The sequence below is a fragment of the Canis lupus genome, chromosome 21, assembly GCF_003254725.2.
Source record: "Canis lupus dingo isolate Sandy chromosome 21, ASM325472v2, whole genome shotgun sequence".
Lineage (NCBI taxonomy): Eukaryota > Metazoa > Chordata > Mammalia > Carnivora > Canidae > Canis > Canis lupus.
In genome coordinates this window covers 43,907,700-43,935,053 of record NC_064263.1, presented here as the reverse complement: position 1 = coordinate 43,935,053, position 27,354 = coordinate 43,907,700, and the positions used below count along the sequence as shown (strand labels likewise).

Below are 27,354 nucleotides of genomic sequence, written 5' to 3'. Positions count from 1 at the left end.
AATCGACTTACTCTATACACAATTTCATCTCATGTTTCCCACCCTGTAAGTGATTTTTTAAAAAGTTAAAATCCAAGCACAAACATTAGACAAAGAAGTCCACTTTCTTTTCTCTGAACTCCTAAGTGTTTAAAGATTTTACCTTCCTGTTTAACCCTTATATTTATTCTATTTTAGAATATTCTGTTTCTTGCTATAGTTTCTCTCCCTACCAAATAAAATGGTTAAACTTCTACCTGTTAATACTTTTCAGTCTCAAGCACTCTGACAAATGCTTTATATTCACTACTTTATTTGATCCTCTGAATAGTTCTGACATAATTTGAACCTTAATTTAATAGAAAATGGAGGCTTAGATGTTTAAATAATATTCTCATAGTAAAGTATCTGGCAAGTAGCTGAGTGGGAATTTAAACCAATGACTATTCTACACAAAAATACATACTATTAGCCATTATTCCATATAGCCTCTGCATCATTTAAAGGAAGAAGCAGCTTCTCTCTCTCTCTCTCTCTTTCTGGCTTCTCAACAACAGAAATTTATCTCTCACAGCTCTGGGCTGGAATTCCTGAGATGAAGGTGCCAGTATGTTTGAGTTCTCATAAGAACCCTCTTCTGGTTGCAGGCTGTTAACTTCTCATGGTATCCTCACCAAATGCTTCTCTTTTATCATCACCATGGCTAAGTACCATTTAAGGCCTTCAGCTGACTTAACTTCATTGTTAACAAAAGATGTGCCAGTGAAAAAATTGAGTGGAGATTTCACCAATGATACTACAGAGGAGGCAATATTTGGATTCTGAATCTAACCAATTGAACTGTCTTCTATAATGAAAGTAAACACCTTTAGAGGAAAATTATACCTCTCCTAAGAAGGAAAATAATACCCAATAACTAATAAAAATATTATACACTAAAGAAATAAGAAAATGTGATCCATGCCAAGGAGAAAAAGCAGGTAATAGAAACCAACTCCAATATCACCCAGTATACAGAACTTTAAAAAAATTATTAGTGTGTCCAAGGACTGAAAAAAAAAAAACAGTGTTGAAGACTGAACAGACTTTTATTTTAACAAAGATGGGGTTCTGTAAGGTGTCATATCCAAGTATTCAGCAGAGTATGGATCATAAAATAATAGTGATGAAATTACCCAAATCTGGGGAAAGACTACCAGAAGGGCAAGAGAAATAGTATCTGGTGCTCACACGAGGAGAGAAGAGTGAATACTTTGATAAGCTAGACTAGAAATTCTAATTCATTGGAAAATGCTAGATAGAGTACACTAAAGGGTCTCACTTTAGTAGTGCAGAATAATTAGCCCTATATTAAACACTGATCTGGTCCCAACAAAAATCTTTAAAAATCCAAAAGGATCTAATTGTGTATAAATATCTTAACTGTGTCCAAGAAAAAAAAACATAGGAATATTTATAGGAATACCAAAATATCCATCATTCAACAAGGTCAAATCAACATTGACTAGAATCCAATAAAAAATTACTGGCATGAATGGAAACAAGAAAATCTAACTCAAAATGAAGAAGAAAATACATCATTTGTAACACAAAATTGACCCAGATGTTAGAATCAAAAGACAGCATGTGTATTTATATGTTTAAAAAGCCAGAGACCTAAAAAAATAAATAAATAAAAAATAAAAACCAGAGGCCTGAAGAATGTGTGTATATGTACACATATGTTCTATAAGTAGGATATTATATAATATATATGCTATATATATATTACATATTTACATATATATAATACACACACAGAGAACTTCAAATCAAGCTATTAGAGATACAATGAATGAGATGAGAAAGTTTTTTTTTTTTTTTTTTTGAGATGAGAAAGTTGTTGGGGCTTGTGGCACTTGAGATATTATAGAAGAAATGATTAGTGAACTTCAGGACAGAAACAGAAACTATCCAGTATGAATACAAATGAAAAAAAAAAAAAAAGGAAAAGGAAATCAATGAGCTATGGGGGAAAATAAGTGGCTTAATATATGTGTTATTGGAATCCTTGAATAAGGAGCAGGAAGACAGGAAAAAAAAAGCTGAGGAACTATTTGCCAAAAATACCCTAAATATGTTGAAAACTATAAGCACACAGACCTAAGAAGCTTAGTGAGCCCCAAGTGCAAGAAATACGAAGAAAAAAGCATGAAGGCACATCATAATAAAACTTCCCCTAAACAGTGATAAAGTTAAAAAAATAAAAAAAATCTTAAAAGCAACAGAGAAAGAAAGACATGCTAGGAACAAAGATAAGAATGTCAGCAGATTTCTTTGGTAAAATAATGCCAGGGCAAAAAGCTGAACATTAAGGTAATAAAAGAAAAAAAAAAAAAAACACACACACACACACAAAACCTGTCAACTGAAGATTCTATACCTGGCAAAAAAAAAAAAAAAAAAAAAAAGATTCAAAAACAAGGTAAAATAAACCTTTCAGATGGATAAAAGCTGAATGAAATCATCATCTGCCTTTCTGCACTACATGAAATGTTAAAGGGAATTCTTTAAGCCGAAGAAAAGTGGTAAGAGACAAAAATACAAATGTATATGAAAGAGTGAAAAATACTGGAAATACTGAAAATTATTTTCTCCTTAATTATTTTTACTTAAAATTTTATTTTTACTTAAGAATTTTAATTTTAAGTTGTTGTCTTATTATTTAAACCTCTTTAAGGGAATTTTGGCTGTTTATGCAAAAACAATACATTCTAGAGTTTAAAACTCAAAATAAAACGTACGACAACAATATCAAGAAGGCCAACTGGGAAAAAATGGAAGTATACTACCATAAGTTTCTTATATTATACATGAGGTAGACATTTATAGTAAGTTAAAGATATATACTATAAACACAAAAGCCACCAGTAAAATAACAAAAGATTTATAAGTAATAAGGAAACAATGGAGACAAAATGGAATCCTAAAAATTACAGCAAAAAAAAAAATTAAAAAGTAGAAAGGGAACAAAGAACAGATGGGACAAATAGAGAACAAATAGCAAGATGACAGACTTTAACTGTATTAATAATCACGCTAAGTGTAAATGGCTATACATCCAAAATTCTATATGCAGTAAAATGATTACTTTAAAAAATATAAAGATATTTTCAGATAAACTAAAACAGTGAATCACAGAAAGCTGACTGGTACTACAAGAAATACTGAAAGACACCCTTAAGGCTGAAGGAGAAAGAAACTAGATGGTATCTCAGATCCTGTGGAATAATGAAGCACATTACCAACAACAAATTGATATAAAAGTATAAAAAAGATATGAATTTTCCTTTTTTTCCTTCTCTAAAAATACAAATGACTTTATTTTATTAAGATTTTATGTATTTATTCATGAGAGAGAGAGAGAGGGAGGCAGGCTCCCCATGGGGAGCCCAATGCAGAACTCAATCCCAGGACCCCAGGATCACTACCTGAACCAAAGGCAGATGCTCAACCACTGAGCCACCCAGGTGCCCCTACAAATGAATTTATTTTTTTTAAGATTTTATTTTTTTATTTATTCACGAGAGAGACAGAGACATAGGCAGAGGTAGAAGCAGGCTCCATGCAGGAAGCCCGATGCTGGGACTTGATCCTAGGACTCTGGGATACTCCCTGAGCCAAAGGCAGATGCTCAACCACTGAGCCACCCAGGCATCCCTACAAATGACTTTAAATAAAGCATTATAACACTACCATAGAATCTACAATGTATATGGATATAACAAATGACAATAGCGAAAGCAACAGGTGAGTGATAAATAAAACTATCCTGAAGTATTACAACATTATTAAGTATTTTGTGAAAAATGGAACTATATTAATCTACTACATTAGTAACTCAAAGGAGATGAATAATTTAAAGATGCTTACAAGATTCCTAGGAGAATCACTAAAAATAATAAAAGAAAAAACCTAATAAAATAAAATCACTTGATTAACCCCCTAAAAATCATAAATAAGAGGAACAGAAAAGTAAAAAGGGAATGAGACAAACAGAAAAGAAACTGCAAACTGGTAAACCCAAATCCAATCATATCAATATTTGTATTAAATGTATGTAGGCTTCCAGAGAAGATGGCAGAGTAGGAGGATCCCAAACTCACCTCATTCCAAGAACATAAGTAGATAACACCCACATCAGTGTGAATAACCAAGAAAACAACTTGAAGACTGAGAAAAGTCTCTCCACAGCTAAAAGTAGAGTAGAAGCCACCTCAAAGAGGGTAGGAAGGATGCAGACATGTTCAGGAGCTAAGCAGACCCACAGAACCATCCACGGAAGGGAGGGACATGGAGAGTATGGAGAGGGGAAAGGAACACACCCTCACACCAGGCACCTCAGGCTTGGGGAAGGTGAATCCCTCTGATATTTGACTTTGAAAACCAGAGGGGCAAAATTTCACAGGTTCTTACAATCAGCAGGGCTTGACACATGGAACTTGAAAACTTAGCTGTCTTGGCTTTAGACGGTAGGGAGGGTAAGGGAAAAGGAATAGTTGCGCTTAAAGACACAGCCCAACAAAAAGTCCCACTGAGACATGGTATAAAAGCAGCAGTTTGAAAAATGCCTAGATTTATTCACTAATCTCAGACCCTGTATTAGAGGAGCTGGGATCTTTGGGAGACTTCTCCAAAAAAAAAAAAAAAGTGAAGATAGGTGCCATGAGCCTCCCTCACCCCCTAGCTTCGGTATATGGACACCTGTGGGAACCATGGCAGCACCAACACTCTCCACCTAGTTTGTTAATAGTATGCTTTGCCCCCATGCTCTCCTGCGATCTGCACCATCCAATCAGGCTGGCCTCAGCAGGAATTTTACAGGACAGCTAAGATCCCCTCCCACACTGGACAAATATGGAACTTGCTGGCACTATGCAGCCCACCTTCACCAGCCCTGGGATGAAGTTTTCTTTTTTCTCTCTCTGTTTTAAGATTTTATTTATTTGAGAGAAAGAAAGAACATGCAAGAGAGAACATAAGCAGGGAAGGGGGGTGCAGAGGGAGAAGCAGACTCTCCACTGAGCAGGGAGCCTGATGCAGGTCTCAATCCCAACCATGGGATCATTACCTAAGCCAAAGGCAGATGCCTAGCCACCTGAGCTACCCAAGTGCCCCAGGAATTTTCTAAAGTGGTTCCAGTTCCCCTCCCACAATAGAACTGTGCAAACCTGGCTAACATCATGTGCCCTGCCCCTACATTCTCCTGGGGACTTGTCCCCTTCTGTACGCCCTTGGCTAGAGCACATCTAAACCAGTGCCTCAAGCATGATGGTGTGTGAGCAGCCCTGACAGGGTCCAGCACCACTCCCAAGTGCATTCTGCCCAAAGGAAGGGAAAATAAACACATACACTAGTCCAATTGCAGTGCCAGGAAAATGAGGGGCACATCAAAGAAAGCTTTTAAGGGGAAAACACAGGGAATCTGCCCTTGCAGTTCAGTGCTACTGCATCTCTGGTAAATACCTGGTCTGAATCAACTCAAGCTCAAGGCAGCCACAGACTGGCTCACTAAGAACACTGGGATCAAGCACTGCTCACAAAAGGCAAAGAAAGACATTGCAGATGACTGGACTGGAGGCAAAAGTGGCCCAGTCACAGCAGGAACGTGCATGCAACACTCCAGGCAACACTCTTGAAGTGCCAGATTCTGTTGAACATGGAAGACTGCATTGTGGGGGACTACAGAACATCTTCTTCATAAGGCCATTACCTTCAATACAAGAGGCATAGCTGACTGTTCTAAGGCACAGAAATAGACACAAAGAGATAGAGGAATATGTCCCAAATGAAAGAAGAGTACAAAACCACAGCAAGATACCTAAATAAAATAGAGATGCATAATATGCCTGACAGAGAATTTTATGTATGGGTCATAAAGATACTCAGAAAAGAGTGGAAGACTTGAGTGAGACCCTCAAAAAAGAGATAGAAAACATAAAAACGAACCAATCAGAGATGAGGAACGCAAAAACTGAAATTGAAAATAGAGGGATACCTGCATGGCTCAGCAGTTGAGCATCTGCCTTTGGCTCAGGGCATGATCCCAGAGTCCCAGGATTGAGTCCTGCATCGAGCCTGGTTCTTCTTTAGCCTATGTCTCTGCCTCTCTCCCTGTATCTCTCGTGAATAAATAAATAAAATCTTTAAAAAAGTAAGATCATTTTCTTACACTATACATAAAAATAAACTCAAAATGGATTAAAGATCTAATTATGGGACCTGAAACCATAAAAATTATAGAGGAGAGCACAGGCAGGAATTGCTCTGACACCACATTTTTCTAGATAGGTCTCTTGAAGCAAGGGAAACAAAAGCAACAATAACAAAAATAAACTATTGGAGGGCACCTGGGTGGTGCTGGTAAAAGTTTCTGAAACTTTTAGTTTCAGCTCAGGCTATGATCTTAGGGTTTTGAGATCAAGCCCTGCATCAGGCTCTGTACTCAGCATGGAATCTGCTTGAGATTCTTTCCACCTCTCCATTTGCCCCTTCCCCCTACTTGTGCTCTCTCTAAACATAAATAACTGTTTTTTAAAAAATAATAACTCTTTTTTAAAACCCCACAAAACTGGGCAGCCCGAGTGGCTCAGTGGTTTAGTACCACCTTTAGCCCAGGATCTGATCCTGGAGACTTGGGATTTAGTCCCATGTCAGGCTCCCTGCATGGAGCCTGCTTCTCTTTCTGCCTGTGTCTCTGCCTCTCTCTCTCTCTCTCTCTCTCTGTCTCTTGTGAATAAATAAAATCTTTTTTAAAAAAGAAAAAAACCCACAGAACAGTGGGACAACATAAAAATAAAAAGTTTCTACATGGTAAAGGAAACAACAAAAATACAACCTACTGAATGTTAGAAGGTATTTGCAAATGACATATCTGATAAAGGGTTATAAATAAAATTTATTTTTGGCATATCCGAAAATAAAAAGAACTGCTGTAATTGAACACTAAAAAACTCAATAATTCTACTACAAAATGGGCAGAAGACATGAATAGACATTTCTCCAAAGAAGACATCCAGATAGCAAACAGATTTATGAAAAGATGGTCAACATCACTCATAATCAGCAAAATTCAAATCAAAACCACAATGAAATATCACTTTACGCCTGTCAGAATGGCTAAAATCAACAACACAAGAAATAAGTGGTGAGGATATGGAGAAAAAGGAAGCCTCTTGCACTATTGGTGGGAATGCAAACTGGTGCAGCCACTGTGAAAAAGTTTGAAAGTTCCTCAAAAATTAAAAATAGGATTACCATATAATCCAGTAATCACACTACTAGGCATTTACCAAAAGAATATGAAAACACGAATTCAAAGAGATATATGCACTCCTATGTTTATTGTAGATTATTTTTAAGTAGGTTTTCTGATGCGGGGCCTTAACTCATGACCCTGAGATCAAGACCTGAGCTGAGATCAAGAGTTGGACGCTTCACCTGCTGAGCCACCCACATGCCCCAGAGCATTATTTATAATAGCTGGATTATGCAAACAGCCTAAGTGCCCATTAATGTATGAATGGATAAAGAAGATGTGAAGTGTGTGTGTGTAGTGGAATATTTCTTAGCCATAAAAAAGAATGAAATCTTGCCATTTGCAACATGGATGGAACTATAGAGTTTAATGCTAAGTCAAATAAGTCAGACAAAGACAAACACAATTTTACTCATATATGGAATTTAAGAAACAGCAGAAAAAAAAAAAAAAAAAGACAACCAAGAAATAGACTTTTAACTATAGAGAATCAATTGATGGTTACCAGAGAGAAGCTGGGTGGGTAGGGGATGGGCGAAACAGGTGAAGGGGATTAAAAGTACACTTATTTTGATGAGCACTGAGTAATATATAGAATGACTGAAACAGTATATCATACACCTAAACCAATATAACACTTAAATACACAAAAGAACAAAGACTTAAAATGCAAGTATAGAAAAAGATATACCATGCAGACATCAATGATGGAAAGTTTGGAATAGCTATATATAGTTTTTCAACTTTATTGAGTTATAACTGACAAAATTATAATACACTTGAAGTATGTAACATGATGATTTGAATATATATAGACTGTGTAAAAGAATGGATTAGCTGTATTTACATTACAAAATGTCTTCAAGATAAGCAAAATTAGCAAAGATAACAAAGACATTTCACAAGGGTCAATTCATTAGATAGATATGCCAATATTAAAAGTTCTTAACAGCAAAACTCTAAAATACATAAAACAAGACTAAATATCTAAAGGAAAAAATACATAAATCCAGAGATTTTAACATCCCTATTTCAGTAATTGATAGAATAATCAAACAGGAAAAAAAATCAGTAAGAATATAGATCTACAGAGCCCTCACTGATATTCAACACTATACCCAATGACTGCAGCATACATATTTTTTGCAAATACACATGGAATGTTGACCAAGACATAACATAAATGTTGTTTGATAAAACAATCTCAAAAATTTCAAAAGACTTAAATCCTACAGTGTCCTCTGACCACTGACATTACATTAGAAATCAAATAACAATGAAATATCCAGAAAAGGTGAAACTATGTAGAACTTACACCACTTCCAGAAGCCCATAAATTAAAAAAGACATTGCAAGGAAAACACGAAATACTGTGAATTGAATTTTAAAAATACAGCAGGTTAAAATTGGTAGGAATCAGCCAAATAATGTCTAGAAACAAATGTGTGTCTGCAATGCTTATATTAGAAAAAAATAAAAGTTTAAAACCAATGATCTAACTTTCCACTGTAGAAGACAAGTACAAGACAGGCAAATCAGTTTTACACGGTATCTGGTTCTGCCCACAGGCCTAGAGTAGGTGGGGAAGGGTAGTGACAACAAGAACATCTTAAAGACTATTGAACTAGGAAGGGTAGTTTTTAACATAACCTCAGGCAGAAAAGCCAAATGCAAATTTTTGATGCTAAGAACAAGAGAAAACACAAAAATACGGTTCTACACATCCCAACCAAAGGAAGAGTCATGGGCAAGGACTGGAGAGATAATGGTGAAATAGGGACCCAGGAGAATGGAAAGTAGGTCAACATGGGGTGCGAGGCACAGGTACAGGAAAGAGGTGCAGAAATGAGAATTCGAAGAGTCAGTCGTGCTGAAACACCTTTGGACTTTGGACCATTAGCCTGCAAGTTATCCTTGAACCCTGCTTAAGACCCCTTCCCCAGAAACAAATTCACTGTCTCACAAAATGGACAAGTCCAGCAGCTCTAGGATATATGGAATCTAGATATAACCAAGCAACACAATCAGGACTTAGATCCCCCTTTCCTCTCACAACAAGCACTGTCAAAAATCTAGGATTTGAGCTTCATTGGTCTCAAGCTGGTCCCTTACTAAGTCTTGAAGTAATTACTGCGTCCATGTCCACATCACCAGCCCCTTCCTGGAGCAAGATGTAAAATCGGCTCCAACTGAGGTATTCTGAACCAAGAACTGAGTTTGATTGAGTATGTTACATTTGCATCACACTGAATGGATATACTGGCTCCCACAATCATGCTCTTCAGGACGATCTTAAAGCTTCCCTCTGGAATGTTCCTCAGAATAAAAGCACACCTTCAATTCTCTATTCTCCTCTTGGTATCAGGTCAGAGTTCTTGATATCTGTGCCCATTGTTATTAAGAAGGTAAGTAAAGCCTTCAATGTCATTCTCTGAACTAAGTATAAAAGAAACCTCTTTGAGGACTTTTGGGGGCAGAGTACATTTCACACCCTTGAGGGTCATATGACGCATTCTGGGAATTCTCTGGTTATCATTTCATTCCATCATTACCACTTATTGAAACTTCGTTGAATAACTAGTAATGGTGTTAACTACTCTTAAATGTTTTAAAACTCTTCTATCAAATTTACCTCCAGCAAGCATTTGTGACTGACTCATGGTCAGCCATCCTCCCAACCCCTGTGCAATCAGTCATCCATTTCTATTGATTTGGTACCTGGTTTCCTCTGTGGACTCCTCAGAGTTGTATTTCTCAGACTTTTTTGCTGACCGGCTTTTGGCTAGGTGAGGCTGATTAGAGGTACTGGTGACTTGGGTGGCAGGATTGGAGGGTGGGGAGGAAGGGAAGAAGGAGGTAGGGAGGAAGGGAGGAAGAGAGGAGCAGAACATTTTTTCCTTATATGATTTACCTTGGTGGCATTTCAGAGAACACCTATACCGCTTCAGCCTGAGCAGCACTTCTGGTTCCCTGGGATGCTCATTTCTACGTTACTCCTATTCCCCTCAATCGGTCATTAAGCTCTTCTAAAACTTTTGCAAAAAAATTCACTCTATTACATTATCTCCACAGAACTATCTATATCTAATTGTGACTGATAGACCACCCTCCATTCCTTTTCAATGCTGGAACTTGGACTTGTTAAAAACAAAACAAAACAAAACCCCAAAAAAACAAAAACCCACAAAACTTTGACTTGTTTAAAGAGTAGCAATTCCTTAACCTCAGAAGAAAGTAGGCCCATATCCCAGTCCTAGGGTTTGAATCACTCTTGATCTAAATAAGGGGTCCCAAGAGTGATCCTCGGACCAGCAGCATGAACATCAGCAGGGAACACAGTGGAAATGAAGACACAATGAGGCTCAATCCAGGATTAATGAACCCAATGTTCTGGCAGTAGAGTCCAGTCATTTCTATTTTAACAAGCTGGCCAGAATCATCCTAAAGTCTGTACTTTGACATCAATAGGTCTACAATAATAATGGTATCCTTCTCCCTTTCCCAGTGACCTAGAGAGATCTGGGCATGTGATCAAATTCTGGCCAATGAGAAGTCAAGTCAGCTGGGGATGGAAATGAGAATGAGGTTGCCTTTCATGGTAAAATAACAACATTTCTGATATACTTATTTTATTTAGCAAGCTGGATGGAAGACTTGAGAAGTGGAGGTATAGCCACCTCTGTACCATGGAGAAAATCCAATAAAATAATGGATATACCAAACTAGTCTTCTGGTAATATCAAACTGCTGAGACAACCGTGGGCCTACATATTGCCAGACTCCTTATCATGAGATCTAAATAACAATTTTCTTATTAAGTCACAATTATCTGAGTTGTCTGTGATTTGCAGTCAAAAACAATTCTAACCCACAGAAAATTCTATTTTGCAGATCAGAAAATCTCCAAATCAGGATCCCTGAGTGGATCAGCAGTTGAGCGCCTGCCTTTGGCCCAGGGCATGATCCTGGAGACCCAGGATCGAGTCCCATGTCCAGCTCCCTGCATGGAGCCTGCTTCTCCCTCTGCCTGTGTCTCTGCCTCTCTCATTCTCTCTCTCTCTCTCTATCATGAATAAATGAATAAAATCTTTAAAAAAAATCTCCAAATGGAGAGAATAATTTCCATAAGGCAACAGATCTAGTACATATTATGGTAAGATTCAAACTTTTTTTTTTTTTTTTCCGGATTCCAAAATTCCAATAGGCTACTCTACCTTTTAATAGGCCCCACTGTCATCAAACTTCATGCCTGGTGTGATCAAGGAACTGAAATAGCTGTTTTACTTTTTGCTCTCCTGCCATTATATCTAATTTTGAGTATCTTTATGGACTTAAGAATTCTTGGTTAAGACAGTAGTGAAGTCACCTTGAACAATTCTGTTTTCCTGCCCTTAAGCAGGAGGAACACAAATTGGTCTTTAATTTATTCTTTTTTTTAAATTTTTATTCATTTATGATAGTCACAGAGAGAGAGAGAGAGAGAGAGAGAGGCAGAGACACAGGCAGAGGGAGAAGCAGGCTCCATGCACCGGGAGCCCGACGTGGGATTCGATCCCGGGTCTCTAGGATCGCGCCCCGGGCCAAAGGCAGGCGCCAAACCGCTGCGCCACCCAGGGATCCCTTTAATTTATTCTTGCAAGATGTTAAACCTATCTCTTTAAGGACAGGTCCATGCTTTTTGAGTATTCCAATAGCCTACATTATTTATAATGGAGGTATTTATGCAGACATGATAAATAAGATAATCTACCTCCAAAATAAACAGAGGCTTCAGCCCTCAATGAAAAGTGAAGAACTTAAATCAGTCCTTTAGAAAGCTTCACTGTATTTCTCTCACCATCTGATTATAGCCAGAGAAAATTCTTTTATGCTGTGTAATGGCAGACAAACAACCATCATAATGAAAAAGTTATTGGGGGTGGGGAAGCCTTTGTCAAATCAAATTCAGTTTTATAATTTGTGTTTCTGAAAGGGAGACAAGAAATTCAGAAGAGAACATTCAAACCCACACTTAGACTGAAGGGCCTGGGGCCAAAAGTACTTACGCTGCTTTGGCGGGTCATAGTTCCACAGCATCCTGGATACATTTGGTTTGAAAATATCCTTGCAGGACTGATCCTACTATCTAAGGACCCAGAGCCACTACTAGCCCCCACTTGAGTCAACTTGATTGATAATCTATGACTTGGGAAGCTCAAAGCCAGAACCAAGTAACTACAAGTGGAATCAAAGAAAATGAATCATTTCTGTTTGAATAAACAATCACTCAATTTGAGAAACTCTTTAGGTATCCAGAGAAGACAGGCTACTGAGAAAGTAGATTACACGGGATGAGGATTACTCAGAAATGAATTAGAGGCTAGTGGAATTGCCTATGCTTGCCATATATCCCTTTCCAATGCCTACAGAAAAACAACAGTTCCTTTTAATTCTGTGGGTTAGTCGTTGTAATATTGGTGATAATGAAGAATTTCTAAATTCCATGTGCTTAGAAATTATTGAAATTATTGAAATCAGAAAATTATTGAATCAGAGAGGAACTAAGGAATGGGATTTTTATATGCTACCATACATATTCAAGGTCATACACTCCAAAAATCAGAAGATTCAAGCAGGCAATCTAAGTAAATGATGTAGCCCAGGCATACTGTAAACTGTTGAGAGCACATGCCCCCCCCCCCCCCCAACGGGGAGTGCTTATTGCTTAACTCTAGGAAATGTCACCATATTATTCCATGTTGGAATCCCAGCAAAAGTGCTCCTTTATCATTCATCCCTGGTTAAGTCTGGATGTAAGGTTGGTTTTCTTGTTTTTTTAAAGCACCAGTTGGATCAACAGTGGACAGAATAAATGAAACATGTTTTCATCAAACTTGAGTTTTCAGTTTGCAAACTCTGAGTCCAATGACCATCCTTTTACTTTTAGGAAAACTGAGTACCGATGAGAGACAGGTATCTAAGTTCTCTTAGCTGATTAGACAAATCCCTAACAGCATGAATCAGTTCAATGGTTGTTTAAAGAGTAGCAATGCCAAATTGCTAGACATAATTATGTGTGTGCATGCACACACACTCACACACACACACTACACACTTATCACCTGACACATGTCAAGAGACTTTGCTATATTCTGAATATATAAAAAAAAAAAAAAAAAAAAAAGGAGAAGGCAGTCCCGGTTGCCCAGTGGTTTGCCTTCAGCCCGGGGTGTGATCCCGGAGACCCGGGATCGAGTCCTGCATCGGGCTCCCTGCATGGGACCTGCTTCTCCCTCTGCCTGTGTCTCTGCCTCTCTCTCTCTCTCTCTCTGTGTGTCTGTCATGAATAAATAAACATAATTTTTTTTTAAAAGGGAGAAAATGAACATGTCTTCAATTTCTAGTCAATGCTCAGGCACCATGTTTTAGTCCCCGTGGAAACCCTGAGAAGCACAATTTACTCTCCCTTCTCCCCATTTTACAGATGAAAAACCCAGGAATGTAATCACTTATCCAAGGCCACACAATACTACATGAGAGAGCTAGGGTGCAAGCGTAAGTCTATTTAATGCCAAATACTTTGGGCCTCCTACTAATGCAATGTGGCCTCTTTTCCTACCTTCTTCTATGAATACATAATAACCACACATGGTCTCTTCTCTTGAGGGCTTCACAGTGTGTTGGTGGAGACACATATAGAAAAAAAAAAAAACTTCTCTGAGGGAAACTCAGTACCAACCACATTGAGAAACTATGGCATTTGTGGGGACACATCCAGAGCCAGGTCCTCAGGAAGCTACTTAACCCAGCTCAGCAGAGCTTCACTTTCTCACCTTCCCAATCTGCAGTGAACCAAGTAGAGGGGCCAACCTATGCCCTGCTATCTCTAGAAAATGTCCGGGCTTCAAACCCAGACCATGAAGTATCTAAGAGAGTCTTTTTTGATATGAAATGCTGTACCTTGTAGATTTGGCAATAAAGAGCCCTTAGGGCTTGTGCAGCACAGAACCACATTCAATGTGCTGTCACATACAGTATCTTGTTTGATCCACACACTACGACAGCCACAGTGAGGTGGGCACTTTAGAATCCAGACTGTCCCTTCAAACATAAGGAAACAGAGGCTCAGAGAGTGCTCACAGTGGAGAAGCCCTGCATCCTAGCTCTATGTTCTTTGTAGCCTAATAGGCTAACCATACAGACATTTGGGGAGAGAAAAGAAAGAAGTTAGTGGCAGGAAACAAGAGGAAGTTTTCCCCAGAAGGAAAAAATTAACAGCTGCAGGGGAACTGGACTCCTACTGGTGATATTTCTATAGGCTCCCTCCTTATCATCTAAGCTTTCACTATTCTTGGATCTTATCTCTTTTAGCAATCTTCACTAAGCTACTTCCACTGGCCCTACCCTTTTCCATGTCCTGTGGCTAAAGGCTATTTCAAAAGGAAGTAGAAACATGGCAGGCACAGAAGTCCACAGATTGTTTATATCGAGGGCCATGTGAAGGTCAGTCCTGTAAAAATGATGTAAATATCTAAGGTATGATTTAAAAAGAATCTGAAAAGAAAAATTATTAAATGATTTCAATTTCCATTAAGATTGCCCAGGAAGAGTCAAGTCATCCTTCAGAGCATTTTATCATTTTTGTGACTTTACCTTCAGTCCTGTCAACCTTCAAGCTACAGGAAACCCTTTTTCTAAGGATTCAATCACCGACTGCAGTCACCACAATCTTTAGTACCACCTTCATCACTTAACTCCTTGTTTCTCAATAATGATATTGACAAGAAGAAATAAATTGGAAACCAATTCTCAACAAAATGAACACTGTTTTCCAATTCCTAAGGCAGGGCTTTCCTGTCACTAACAAAACTGCATAACTCTCTATACCAGATCTACTCCTATGGTCTTACAACAGACGACTCGAACAGCCAGCCACGGGACAAAAAACAGCCCACACACATTGTATAGTTTTGCCTGGCAAAATATAATTATATATAAAATTAATTATATAAAATATAATTATATTTAACAACTGAACCAGTGCCAATATTAAGAACCTGTGGTTTTCACATCAATCCCCATATAAGCATTTTTAAATACCAAACACATACAAACATTAAAATTAAAAATCATAAGGCAAAATATTTTAAATAATGATTTAAATTAGCAATGTTAATTACACTGTTACTAATCAATTTCAAAAAATGTTTGCCCTAATGTAGTATTTTTAGTATTTGCAAAATGATGGAGAATATTTAGTTGATTCTGAAAACCTTTGTTTCAATCTTTTCGTAAAGATTTTACTTATTTATTTTTTAGAGAAAGAAAGAGAAAAAGAGTTGTGAGTAGGGGGATAGGCAGAGGGAGAAGGAGAGAATCTCAAGCAGACTCTGTACTGACTGTCAGCTGGACACAGGGCTCAATCTCACAACCCTGAGCCAACACCAAGAGCCGGATGCTTAACTGACTGAGCCACCTCAGGTGATCTTTCTTTTTAATCTTGTTCTATTTTATATACTAACTTTCTATTTTATATACTACCCTTTACTGAAGGATGCTGCCAGGTCAGTTGCTTCAATTAAATCACCATTAAAGATTAGTAAAGTATTGTTTTTATTTTACAAAATAAAAAACTAATGTAACTAGAAACTCTAATATTTCAATACCAAGAGGTTCACCAAGGGGTTCATGTGGCCAATCCTTGGATACAGGCCTGATGACTCAGGACAGAGGGGAAATCCCCCATCACACTTCTTTTATACTTACTATAATCAGGGCAACTCAGACACTAAGACACATGTTCTAGAGTCAGTTGGAACCAAGCTTGAACTCCATTTCTGTCTTATTATGGTTGAAAAACCAGGTATTACCTGCTTCAGTCCATGGGTCTGACAGAAGGAAAATGATGACTTTATCACTGGGATATTTCAATAAGATGATACCTGTAGATTCATTGCTGAATTTAGAGCCCGTGTTCAATATCAGCTTTTATTTTTTTAAGTCTTATTATTTCCATTGTATTTTCACTTGGTTAATAACACAATTATCTCTAACAGACTCACTCAGTCTTGGGCATCTCTTTGTAAAAGTTCGACACTTTTTACTTCCTCTTTATCTGTTTATGATATGTATATATATATTTTTAGAAATTAAAAAAGATGACTTTCTTTCAGTGGAATAATAAGAAATCAAGTGGTCATAATATAGCAAACCTTTTTTTTTTTTTTCAGCTATCTAGCCAATACCCCCCTCCAACACACACACACACACACACACACACACACACACACACACACGTTCACCAAGAAATGACTCTGCAAAAGCAAAAGATCACCTTAATACTATTCTGGGGAAAATGATAATGCCCTTACTAGTTAATAAATCTGAATAGTTTGCATAGTAAAGCTTCTCTCCTCCTTACTCAAACATTACTTCACAGACATTAATTTTTCGTGTGGTGTTGACTACAATTCATTGAGTAAAATGAGAGGAAGGAAAGAGAATTACAAGTCAGAACCTAATTGAACAGCAGGGATTGACTGATTGGCATTGGCAAGTACCTCTGTTGTGGCAGCATCAGCAGGGCTGCCTGGGGTCCCAGATCTCAGCTGCCTATGGCTTAATGCTTGAGAATAAATCTGGTATCCAATCATCTTGAATGCCACTTGTCATTAACCCCACTTTCTAACCCCAAAATGACCAACTAGGTGGACTACAAATGGTTTATATCTGTTGCAGGGATTTTTTAAATTTCATGACACATGAGCTTATATTCTCAGGTGGTTTGGGTTTGAATACACAGAAATGTTCTTCCTGTATGGTTTGGATTCATCCTTATCTTCCTCATCTTTAAAACAGACATAATAATTCTTGCCTTACAGACCTTCTGTGACTATTAAGGGAGACCTGTACTACTATCTGTAGTCAGTGAATAAAAATGTTTCTTTCACCTCTTTGCTACCAGGGCACAAAGATGAATACAACTTTTTCCGTAGGAGTTCACATTCTCTGAAGGCTACAAGTACATATATAATTAAACTAGTAGACAATATTGTAATATAGTTACAAATCAAATGCAGTAAGTACCAAACCAAAGCTCCAATGTCATCCTACCAGTAAAATACTGGGATAACATACTCTCTGATAACATGATTTCAAATATAATGTTATTTCTGAGTGGCAATTGGTGCTCATTCTCTGACTAGACTTTATTTTTTAAAACATTTTATTTATTTATTTAGATAGAGAGCACGAGCAAGAGGAGAGGCAGAGTGAGAAAGAGCATCTCAACCAGACCCCATGCTAAGCACAGAGCCTGATGCAGGGATCAATCTCATCACTCTGAGACCATGATCTGAGCCGAAATCAAGAGCCAGAGGTTTAACCAACTGAGCCACCCAGTCATTCCTGACTTATCTTTATTTTCAAAGAAATGTGGAATAAAATACTTATCTTTTTAGGAGGTGGAAAGAGAAGGCAAGGCCAGTAGTACATAAGAATTTGCTCTGCTTTGGGAATGAAAATAGATCTCATGTACCCACTATTCTCTTAGCTCCATCTTCTGGGATCATCAACTATCATCAATGAACAACAACTCACTAGGACATGTCTGAAATAGCTGCCATGTTCCAGTCAAGACAAGGAACTAGAAGCATTTTCAATGTAACATTGAGTCCTGAGAACAATTGCCACCAGATGGCACCAAATAGCAGCCAGGTTTGAATAAATTTAAATCCTAGAGCTGGCTCACCTGGGCAGGCTAGTATTTTAAGGACACTTTCTCTAATGCATGGGTTTTATTTTATTTGGATTTTAATAGAAGCTTTGAACTGTATTAGAATTCTCTATAAGGCTTGGACTCTCCTTACCCTTCTTCTCAACCTATTCCATTCTCCACTTAGCCCAGTGCACTGTGGATACCCTACTCTCCTCCAGTCCATCATCTGGAGAATGGAGATTTTGTTCTAGTGGTCTCATCTTCCTAGAACACTGTAATAAACACAACCATTTCCTTCTGTTATTTAGGTCTCAGCTCAAATGCCACCATCTCAAAGAATCCTTCCTTGACAACCATTTATAAAGTAGCTTTCTCTCTTCAGTCTCTCCTATTCTATGACCATGCTTTCTTTACTTCATAGCATTTGTCAGCATCTTGTGATCTGGTATATACATTTGTGTATTGTCTCTCTTTATGCACTAGAATATAAGCTCACAAAAGCATGGACTCCTCTTCCATGTTTGCCACCATGCCCCACAGCCTTCCAGATGGTTGTTGGTAACGATGGCAAGCTCAATGGATGGCTGCTTTGGGTCATTGCCTGGGGCCTGCTGGCTCTTGCTCAGTAAGCCAGGTAGTAACTCCAGAGGGAAATTACAAATAAGAGATCTGTAGGAACTATGGTGGGTTGGAGGACTTAAGCAAGAGATTATTCCAGTAAACACATTTGCTTGAGTATACTGGGGATAACATCTTAATAATAACAGTGATAACAGCAGCAAGAGCTAGCACACACGAAGTGCTTATTCTGCCAAACACTTTACAGGTATTAGCTTACTTAACGATCTGATGATATAAATATGATTATTACCCCTATTTTAGAGACGAGGAGTTATGGGACTTGCTCAAGATTATCCAGCTAAGAAATGAAGGAAGTGAGATATAAACCATGAGAGTCTGTTTCCATTCTCTTAACTAAAACTACTGTTTCAAATCAAATCATGGAAGTGGCAAACATACATAAAAGTCGCTCTTAAAAAGAATAGCTAAGGAGGTCTTAGCTAGGAAAGATGGGTACAGCCGATGAGACACAGAGATGCAGGGCAGGTCACAAAATAGAGAGGGAGATCACATGCAGGGTGGTTAAAAGAACAATAAATGATGAAGAAAGAGGGGTTGAAATGAATAAATAACTCTTGAGAGGGTTCAAAAGTATGGATGGGGAAAAAGTACACACACACCCAGGTAGATCTTTTCGTACCCCAGGAATTCATACCACACTTTAAACCTGTTCTGCTAGCATAGATCATGGCATTTTGGCAGATTTGGGAAAGAACAAATGAACTGCAATTTGTCTCCTGAAATTGTATTAAGGGTTAGCCCCCCAACGAGTGTTTATATGTTAGCAGAACCAGAGAACTGCGACAGGGGCAAGATTGACATCAAGAAAAAAAGATTACACTGAGCTTTCCTACATGCGTCTACATAATTCAAGTAAAGGGCAGAAATGGGAATTTTCTCAGGTGTGCTTAAGAAAATGTTTTACAAATTCCATAGAGAACATCTAACTTGTATTTGGATTCTGTGCTCCACTGCAGCATGGTTATTTATGGTGTTTATTGAATACAAGCATTATTCTCTGCCCCCTCTGCACATTTATAAACAGTTTCTAAAAGGCATCCATTATGGCTTATGATCCATAATTGGAAACAAGATGTGAGCAGTTGTGCATTCACCGACCTTACAGAATCACGTAAAGTCATCTTGGCCCCATTCCTCGAGGGCTGGAGAGGTCTTGTCACTTAACACAAGTGCCTCAGATGTTAATTAGGCCTCAGTCCCTGAACTTTTCAATGACACTTTCAGTTCATGGGTTATCTCTGAGTACATGCATTCACTGCCATTTCTAACAGATCAAACCCAAGTATTAATAATATGCACTGCAGTAGTAATCCACAGAAGTTTTGGAATTAATTTTAATCACCAGGAAGGCAATGAGAAAACTACTACTCTTTTTTTTAACTCCCTTTTATATCTATATATAGATATAGATATATAGATATGTAGATGCCTGTCACTTTTATGAAGTGTCACTTTTATGAAGTGAACCAAAATTATAAAATACAATAAAAGCACCAATATCCCAGTGCTCAGTTAAAAAAGTTACTAATACAGTTGAAGACCCCTCCATAAAGCTACCTGATTACATCTTCTAGAATTAACCAACATTCTGATTGCAGTTTTATCATTGCCGTGTACTTCTTTATGAATGAATCCCTGAACATACAGTGTTCTAAATGATGCAAATGGTATCAGGTTGACACATATTTTTATAAATTCCCTTTATCACTCAACATTATTTTGACATTTACTGATGTTGAGAGGAACAAGCCTAATTTGTTCACTTTCATCCTTTCTTTGATGGAAATTTAGTCCCCAGATCTTTGCAATCATAATCAATGAAGTTATGGAGATTCTTCTTTTGGGTTCTTGTGTACATGTCCCAGAGTTTCTCAAATATATTGCTGTTAGTGGGACTGTTGGGTCGGAAAGTATGTGCACAGACACCTTTACCAGACTACTAAACAATTCTCCAAAGTACTAAAAAATTTATATAAATATATGCTCCAGCAAAAGTGTGTACTTTTTCCATTGCTTCTTGCCAACACCTTGGTATTGTCAGAAGTTTTTTTATTACAGTGGGTGTATCACAGTATTTCACTGTGGTTTTATTTAGATTTCCTTGATTACCAGTGAAATGGAACATCTTTCCATATGTTTATGGATTTTTCTTGTTTCTGTATATTTATAATTTTGTCCATCTTGTTTTCTTTTTATATAGATTTGAAAAAGTTATTTATATATTCTACATATTACCTTTGTTGGTTTATATATTTTGCGAATATCTTGTCTCTAATTATGTAATTTATAATTTTACGTTCTTTTAAATATTTATTTGAGAGAGAGAGACTACATGCACTATGGTGGGGAGTGGCAGGGGGAGAGGGAGAGAGACAATCCAAAGCAGACTCCCCACTGAGCACAGAGCCCAAAGCAGGACTCAATGTTAGGAACCTAAGGATCATGACCTGAGCTGAAATCAACAGTGAGACCCTTAACCAGCCACCCAGGTGCCCCTATTTTCACTTTTCTGAGAGGATGATTTCTTTGATGAACAGAAGGTAATTATGTTAAAGTAAAATGACTTCCAATCTCATTTTTTAAAAATATCTTATTTATTTATTCATGAGAGACACAGAGAGAGAGGCAGAGACACAGGCAGAGGGAGAGGCCGGCTCCCTGTGGGGACCTGATTTGGGACTCGATCCCAGGACCCCAGGATCACAACCTGAGCCAAAGGCAGACACTCAACCACTGAGCCACCTAGGTGCCCCTCAATCTTTTCCTTTGTTGTGATTTTTAAATAGGTTGTTTCTATTGATTCACCATTAAATGTGACACTTGCTATAGGTTTTTAGATTCTGTATCTCATTTGCTAAGATTTTTTTTTCTTTAACAAGTGAATGAATTTTATTGAAAGCTTTTTCTCTTTGAGGTGATTCTACATATTTCTTTCCTTGCATCATGTAATGTAATTAATTATATTGATATATTTAAGTACTGTTAAATTATCCTGAATTTCTAGGATAAAGACAATCTGTTCATGAGATTTGAAAAAATAATTTCAGGTTGTTTTATTTACATTTGTTCCGAAGAGAATTTTAAAACATAAGTGATATGAAACTGTGGTTTTCCTTTATTAAATTGGTGAATAGTTTGTAATAACTTTATGCTATCCATAGTAAGTGAAATTGGGAGTATTTCCCTTTTGTTATTCACTGGGTTATCTTGTAAAGATCAGCATTATATGCTTCCTGGATATTTAACTGGACTTGATGTATCTTATCTGTTATTGGGTTTGCGTATCTATGCATATGGCTAGGTGAACATAGATTGTTAACTAATAGAAAATTTTAGCTGTTATATATTTACTCATTTAAAAAAATGTCCGAGATGCCTGGGTGGCTCAGCGGTTGAAAGTGCCTGCCTTCAGCCCAGGGTGTGATCCTGGAGACGCGGGATCGAGTCCCACATTGGGCCCCCTGCATGGAGACTGCTCCTCCCTCTGCTTGTGTCTCTGCCTCTCTCTCTCTGTTCTCTCGTGAATAAATAAAATCTTTTAAAAATATGTCCTGAGTCATTTGGCAAATTATATTTTTCCATTAATATGTGTATTTCATGAAAGTTTTCAAATTATAAAATTATTATTTTTAAAGAAATATTTGTCATATCTATATGTAAGTCTCAGTTTTTATTTCTAATAATGATTATTTTTGTACCCTGCCTCTACTGTCTTTAATTAGTGCCACTAGGATTTGGTTTATAAAATAAATCCTTTCAAAAAAAATAACTTTATATTAGCTTTGATAATGTAGATATTTTCATTTTATTTATTTTTGCTATCATCTTTATTTCTCCCCCCTTGATTCACTCTGCTTTGTTTTGTGGTTCTTTTTGTTAACTTCATAAGTTGTATGCCTTTATCATTAATTTTAGCCTTTCTCTCACAAGAGTGGAGGTACTTTAAAAAGCCACATCAGCTGTATTCAACAAATTTAATTACCTATTACAATTCCTGAAATATCTTTTGGGATCCAAAACTTTATTATCTGAAGCCCTTGTACATGTTATCTGTTATTGTTTTTCTGACTCCCATTCATATTAGTTAGAGAGTTTTAATGGCAGATTGTGTTCAATGGAGCTATATCTGTGAGAACCTGGTGGGACCGGAGTTGGTGGTGAGTTTCTCCAGAAAGAACGAGCTTCTGTTTCTGCCAGATGTCCCCAGAGGACAAGTCTTAATAAAACAAAACAAAAACGCACCCCCAAACCCCCAAAACCTTTAGCCTAATCTTTAAAATTTGGTTTCTCCCAGATTACGTGTAACATAAATCCAAACTTGTTCATTTTCTGGAATATGCTTTTTATATGAGGGGAAGATAGTCAATAAAGAAGAAAAAAATTGGGAAAATGAAGATGCATTTTGTTCAGGATGTCCCAGGCACTTAACTTGATGGAAAGAACTCAACAGCTTTGAGTCAATTCTGACTTTGCTTCTTCCAAAATGTGACCTTGAACAAGTTTCTTACACTAATTAAAATGTGAGTGTCACTGTGTCTAAAAGTATGGAGAACATATTATATTGACAGAGTGAAGATTAAACATATACAGTATGAACCCACCTAACAAAGTGCCCAGAAAGTAATGTGTTCTCCATATATGATAGCCCTCTCTTGTTCTTCCATTTCTTCCTTGGGTAAGACAGAATGATAGTACAGCCACTAAAAGGGCCCCAGGTCTACAGTCTCTCTGGCCATGATTCTAAAAATCATGGCATTTATTCAACAAATATTTATTAACTATCTCCTACATACTAAGCACTGACAAACAGGGTTACAAAGTAGAAAACATCTGAATGAGTCTAATACCTTTCTCTAGGGTTAGAATTTAATAGACTCAGATTGGTAGATGTTTTGAGATAATAATGCTTACTATCCTATATGCTTTGAATATATTATCTTCCTTAATTTCTCCATCAATTGCCTTATCTGCCTGATTTTCCATATGATGAAATGAACATCTCAAATCATACAGTGAGAAAACATCAAAGCTGGCTTAAAGCTCAAGCCATTTTATTCCAGATCCTACTTCAAAAGTCTTAAAAGGTAGCTTCTACTAAGAGTATAAAGTCATTATATGGTATTATTCTCTTAAGGGCCTTAGAACCTATTAGGCCAGAAAGTCACAAACACATCATCCCAACCATGCTTGAGCACCATGATTGGTGCAAAGGTGGACCTATGAATTGTTGGGTCAGGTAGGGGCGATACCAAGCTGAACATCAGCTGAACTCTGCAGTTCTGGATCACCATTATCAGGCTACTTCTAGTTTTCTGAGAACATCAGAATAAACTCATAAATTAGAAAATGACAGTCAAATTGACAAATATTTATTTCTCAAGTTTTAATTTAAATTCCAGGTAGTTAACACACAGTGTAATATTAGTTTCGGGTGAATTAAATGACTTATATCATTACTTATATCCAACGTCTTATATCCAACACACGTCTCGGACCCTCATCTTGTCCTGAGGGGCTTGGTGGTCAAGAGCTCATTTTTATGTTTACAGGGGGCTGGGGGGACTGAGGTTGGTCTGTGAGTCTGAGAATCACACTCGGATGGCCACCTGCAGGGAGCCTTCTGCCACCAGCCCCTCCTCAGACTGCTCAGGTGGAGGCAGAGCAGAGCCACCCATTGCCTTGTCTCCGAGTCCAGCTGTGGCTGCGGTGGTTCCTGGTGCTAACAAAACAAAGTCCCACCCCTGGGCCTGCCTGGTCCTCTCCCCGGTGCCATAGGGAGTCCCCTTAGCTCCTCCTGAGCCTGCTTGGGTCTGGCCTCATCTCAGACCCCTGCTTAGAACAGGGGATGTGGCCAGCATGCTCCTTCCCTCTACCTGTTAGTACATTTTCTTGAAAGAATAAAATTCCCTTTTTCCTTAAAAAAAAGTTACTTATATCCAACTTATATCCAACACCCAGTGCTCATCAAAAACAAGTGCCCTCCTTCATGCCCATCATCTATTTAACCCATCTCCCTTCCACCTCTCCTCCAGCAACCTCCAGTTTATTCTCTATAGCTAAGAATCTGTTTTCTGGTTTGCCTCTTTTTCCCCCTTATGTTCATCTGTTTCTTATATTCTACATTTAAGTGAAATCATATGGTATTTGTCATTCTCTGACTGACTTGATTCACTTAGCATAATACATTCTGGCTCCATCCAAGTCCTTGCAAATGCTAAGATTTCATTCTTTATCATGGGGTAACATTCCTGCGTGTGTGTGTGTGTGTGTGTGTGTGTGTGTGTTTGTGTACCACATCTTTACCTGTTCATTAGTTGATGGACATTTGGGCCTTTTCCGTAACTAGGCTATTGTTGATAATGCCTGATGTTGGCCTGCTTTTGTTGCTTTTGATGGGAGTTCTCTGTGCCTTCTGGCTTTGGAAGTCTGTTTCCTTCCCCAGACTAGCAAAGTTTTCATCTATAATTTCCTCAAATAAACCTCCTGCACTGCACCCTTCTCTCACTTCTTTTGCTTCTGGGACTCCTATGATGTGATTGTTACTATTTTTTTTGGAGTCGTTAGGCTCCTTAAGTCTAATGTCATGATCCAAGATTTTTCTTGCCTTCTTTTTTTCAGCTTCATTATTTTCCAAAATTCTATCTTCTACATCACACATTCATTCCTCTGCTTCTTCCTTCCTTGTGGTCATTATATCCAGTAGGCTTTGCATCTCATTTATCACTTTTTCAATCACTTTTTCATTTCAGCCTGATTGGTTTTAATTTTTTTCATCTCTGCAGTAAGAGTATCCCTGAGGTCTTCTAGGCTTATCTCAGGCCCAGTGAGTATCCTTATGATAGTTGCTTTAAGTTCTGGATCAGGCATATTACTTACATCTGTTTCAATTAGATCCCTGGCCATGATCTTCTCTTGTTCTTTCTTTTGAGATGAATTCCTCCATCTGGGCATTTTGTCTAGGTCTCTGCCTTCTTGTGTGTGTTAGGAAAGCCTGTTAGGTTTCCTGCTTCCAAGAGTAATGTCTTTATGAAGAAGAGGTCATATAATGCCCAGGGCCTGGCACTTTAGGAAGTATGTCTGGCGTTTGCTGTATGCACTCTGCTGTTGTTAGGGCTGTTCTATTCTTCAGGCCAGTCCTCTGTAGAGCTTCTCTGTGCCTGCAGTGGGGAGTGTTTGGATGTTGGCCAGAGCACTAGATGTGCTCTGGTCTGCTTGTTAAAAGAGACATGATGCTATTTCCCCTAAAGCTTCAGCAGAACTCTATGGTCAGTAGAGTCAGAGCATGCTGGGTCTTGTGCTGGTCTGGGGTAAGGACCCACTGCACTGGTTCTCAGGCACACTTGCCCAAGAAAAGCAGTACCAGCAGAGCGCAGGGTGCTGGGGCTTGGTAGGGCAGTTTCGGCAGCCAGTGTCGGCAGTGTGCTGTTTACTGTAGTTTATGGTGAGGAGCAGAAGAGGGAAATGGCACCAGACAGCAACTTATCCCTGGAGAGGAGAGTTTTTGGTTGCTTTTGTCAGGGAAGACTTCCTGGAACAGTAAGTAATTTCCCCTTTGTGTGCCCAGGGTGTTTTTCAGATTACTGTTTTCACACTGTCTGTGTCTGGGTTGCTTGCCAGTCTGTAGCAGCACAGTACATTTTGGGCTCTATCCCAGGCAGGCCAGCTGAGGTTTAAAACTCTAAACTTTAGGGACCTTGTATGAAGGGGACCTGTGCTGATCTTCTGGGGTAGGGTCTTGCAATGCCAGGACTGAGCATTTGACCCAGAAGCACAGTCAAAACCACAGCACAGGAGCACGGGGGTTAAAGCAAAGCATACTAAAGAGCCAATATCCAGGTAAGCCACACTCAGCAGATGTCTGTGCACCTATGCTGAGGGACAGGTGAAGGAAATGTCACCCCCTGGCTCTTTAGTTCCCAGAGAGGCAATGCTCCTCTTTCAGATGTGCTCCAAGAAGAGGGAACCCTCTCCCAGTTTGTCTTCAGCTATCCTCAGATTGTGCCACCTGCCCTGGTGGTTACCTGCCTGTCTTCTCTACAGGAGCACTGCAGCACCCTCAGGGCTCTATATGAGCCATGCCACGGACCTCTAAAACTCCAATCTTTGAGCCCTGTTGTTGCAGAAATGCCTGAAAATCAGCCCTTCTCATTTTCCCAGTCAATGGCTTTGGGGAAGTGTTTTCCTTGTGCAATCCCCCGTATACTCTCCTCTCTCTCTCTCTCTTTCTCTCTCTCTCTGTCTCACCTTTCTCCACCATCAGGGCTTCTTCCACAGAACCTGTGATCCATTTCTCCCCCAAACCATGTCTCCACACCTCCTACCTTCCATGATGTGGCCTCTTCTCTCCCTCTAATTGTACAGATTGTTGTCACTCCTCAGATTAATTTCTCAGGTTATCAGAATGATTTGATATTTATTTATCTAGCTATGTTAGAGGGACAAAGTAAGCCTAGGGTCCTCCTACTACTCTGTCATCTTAGCTCCTTGACAATTCTTTAAAGTATAAGAATCCAACCCACTTTGAGTGCTTATCTTTCTAAAAAGTCATTAAGGTAGTACACCTCATTTGCAAAAATGTATTTTTCACATATACATCAGCATGAGTTTTTAAACCAGTGTTCAGCCTGTCTTATCATATTAAGATATTTGTATTGTGAGACTGGTGTGCTGGTGGCCCTGCATTGATCAGGTGGTTTTGGAATTTTGGTGTATGCACCTAAGTGAAAATTTAGGATTCCAC

General features: G+C 38.3%; 1 protein-coding gene across 2 annotated transcripts in view; it reads right to left on the bottom strand.

Annotated features, from left to right (window-relative positions):
- The window catches only part of NELL1 (neural EGFL like 1), an 820,299-nt gene that overhangs the window by 54,040 nt on the left and 738,905 nt on the right, over positions 1-27,354 (bottom strand). The window lies entirely within an intron of this gene.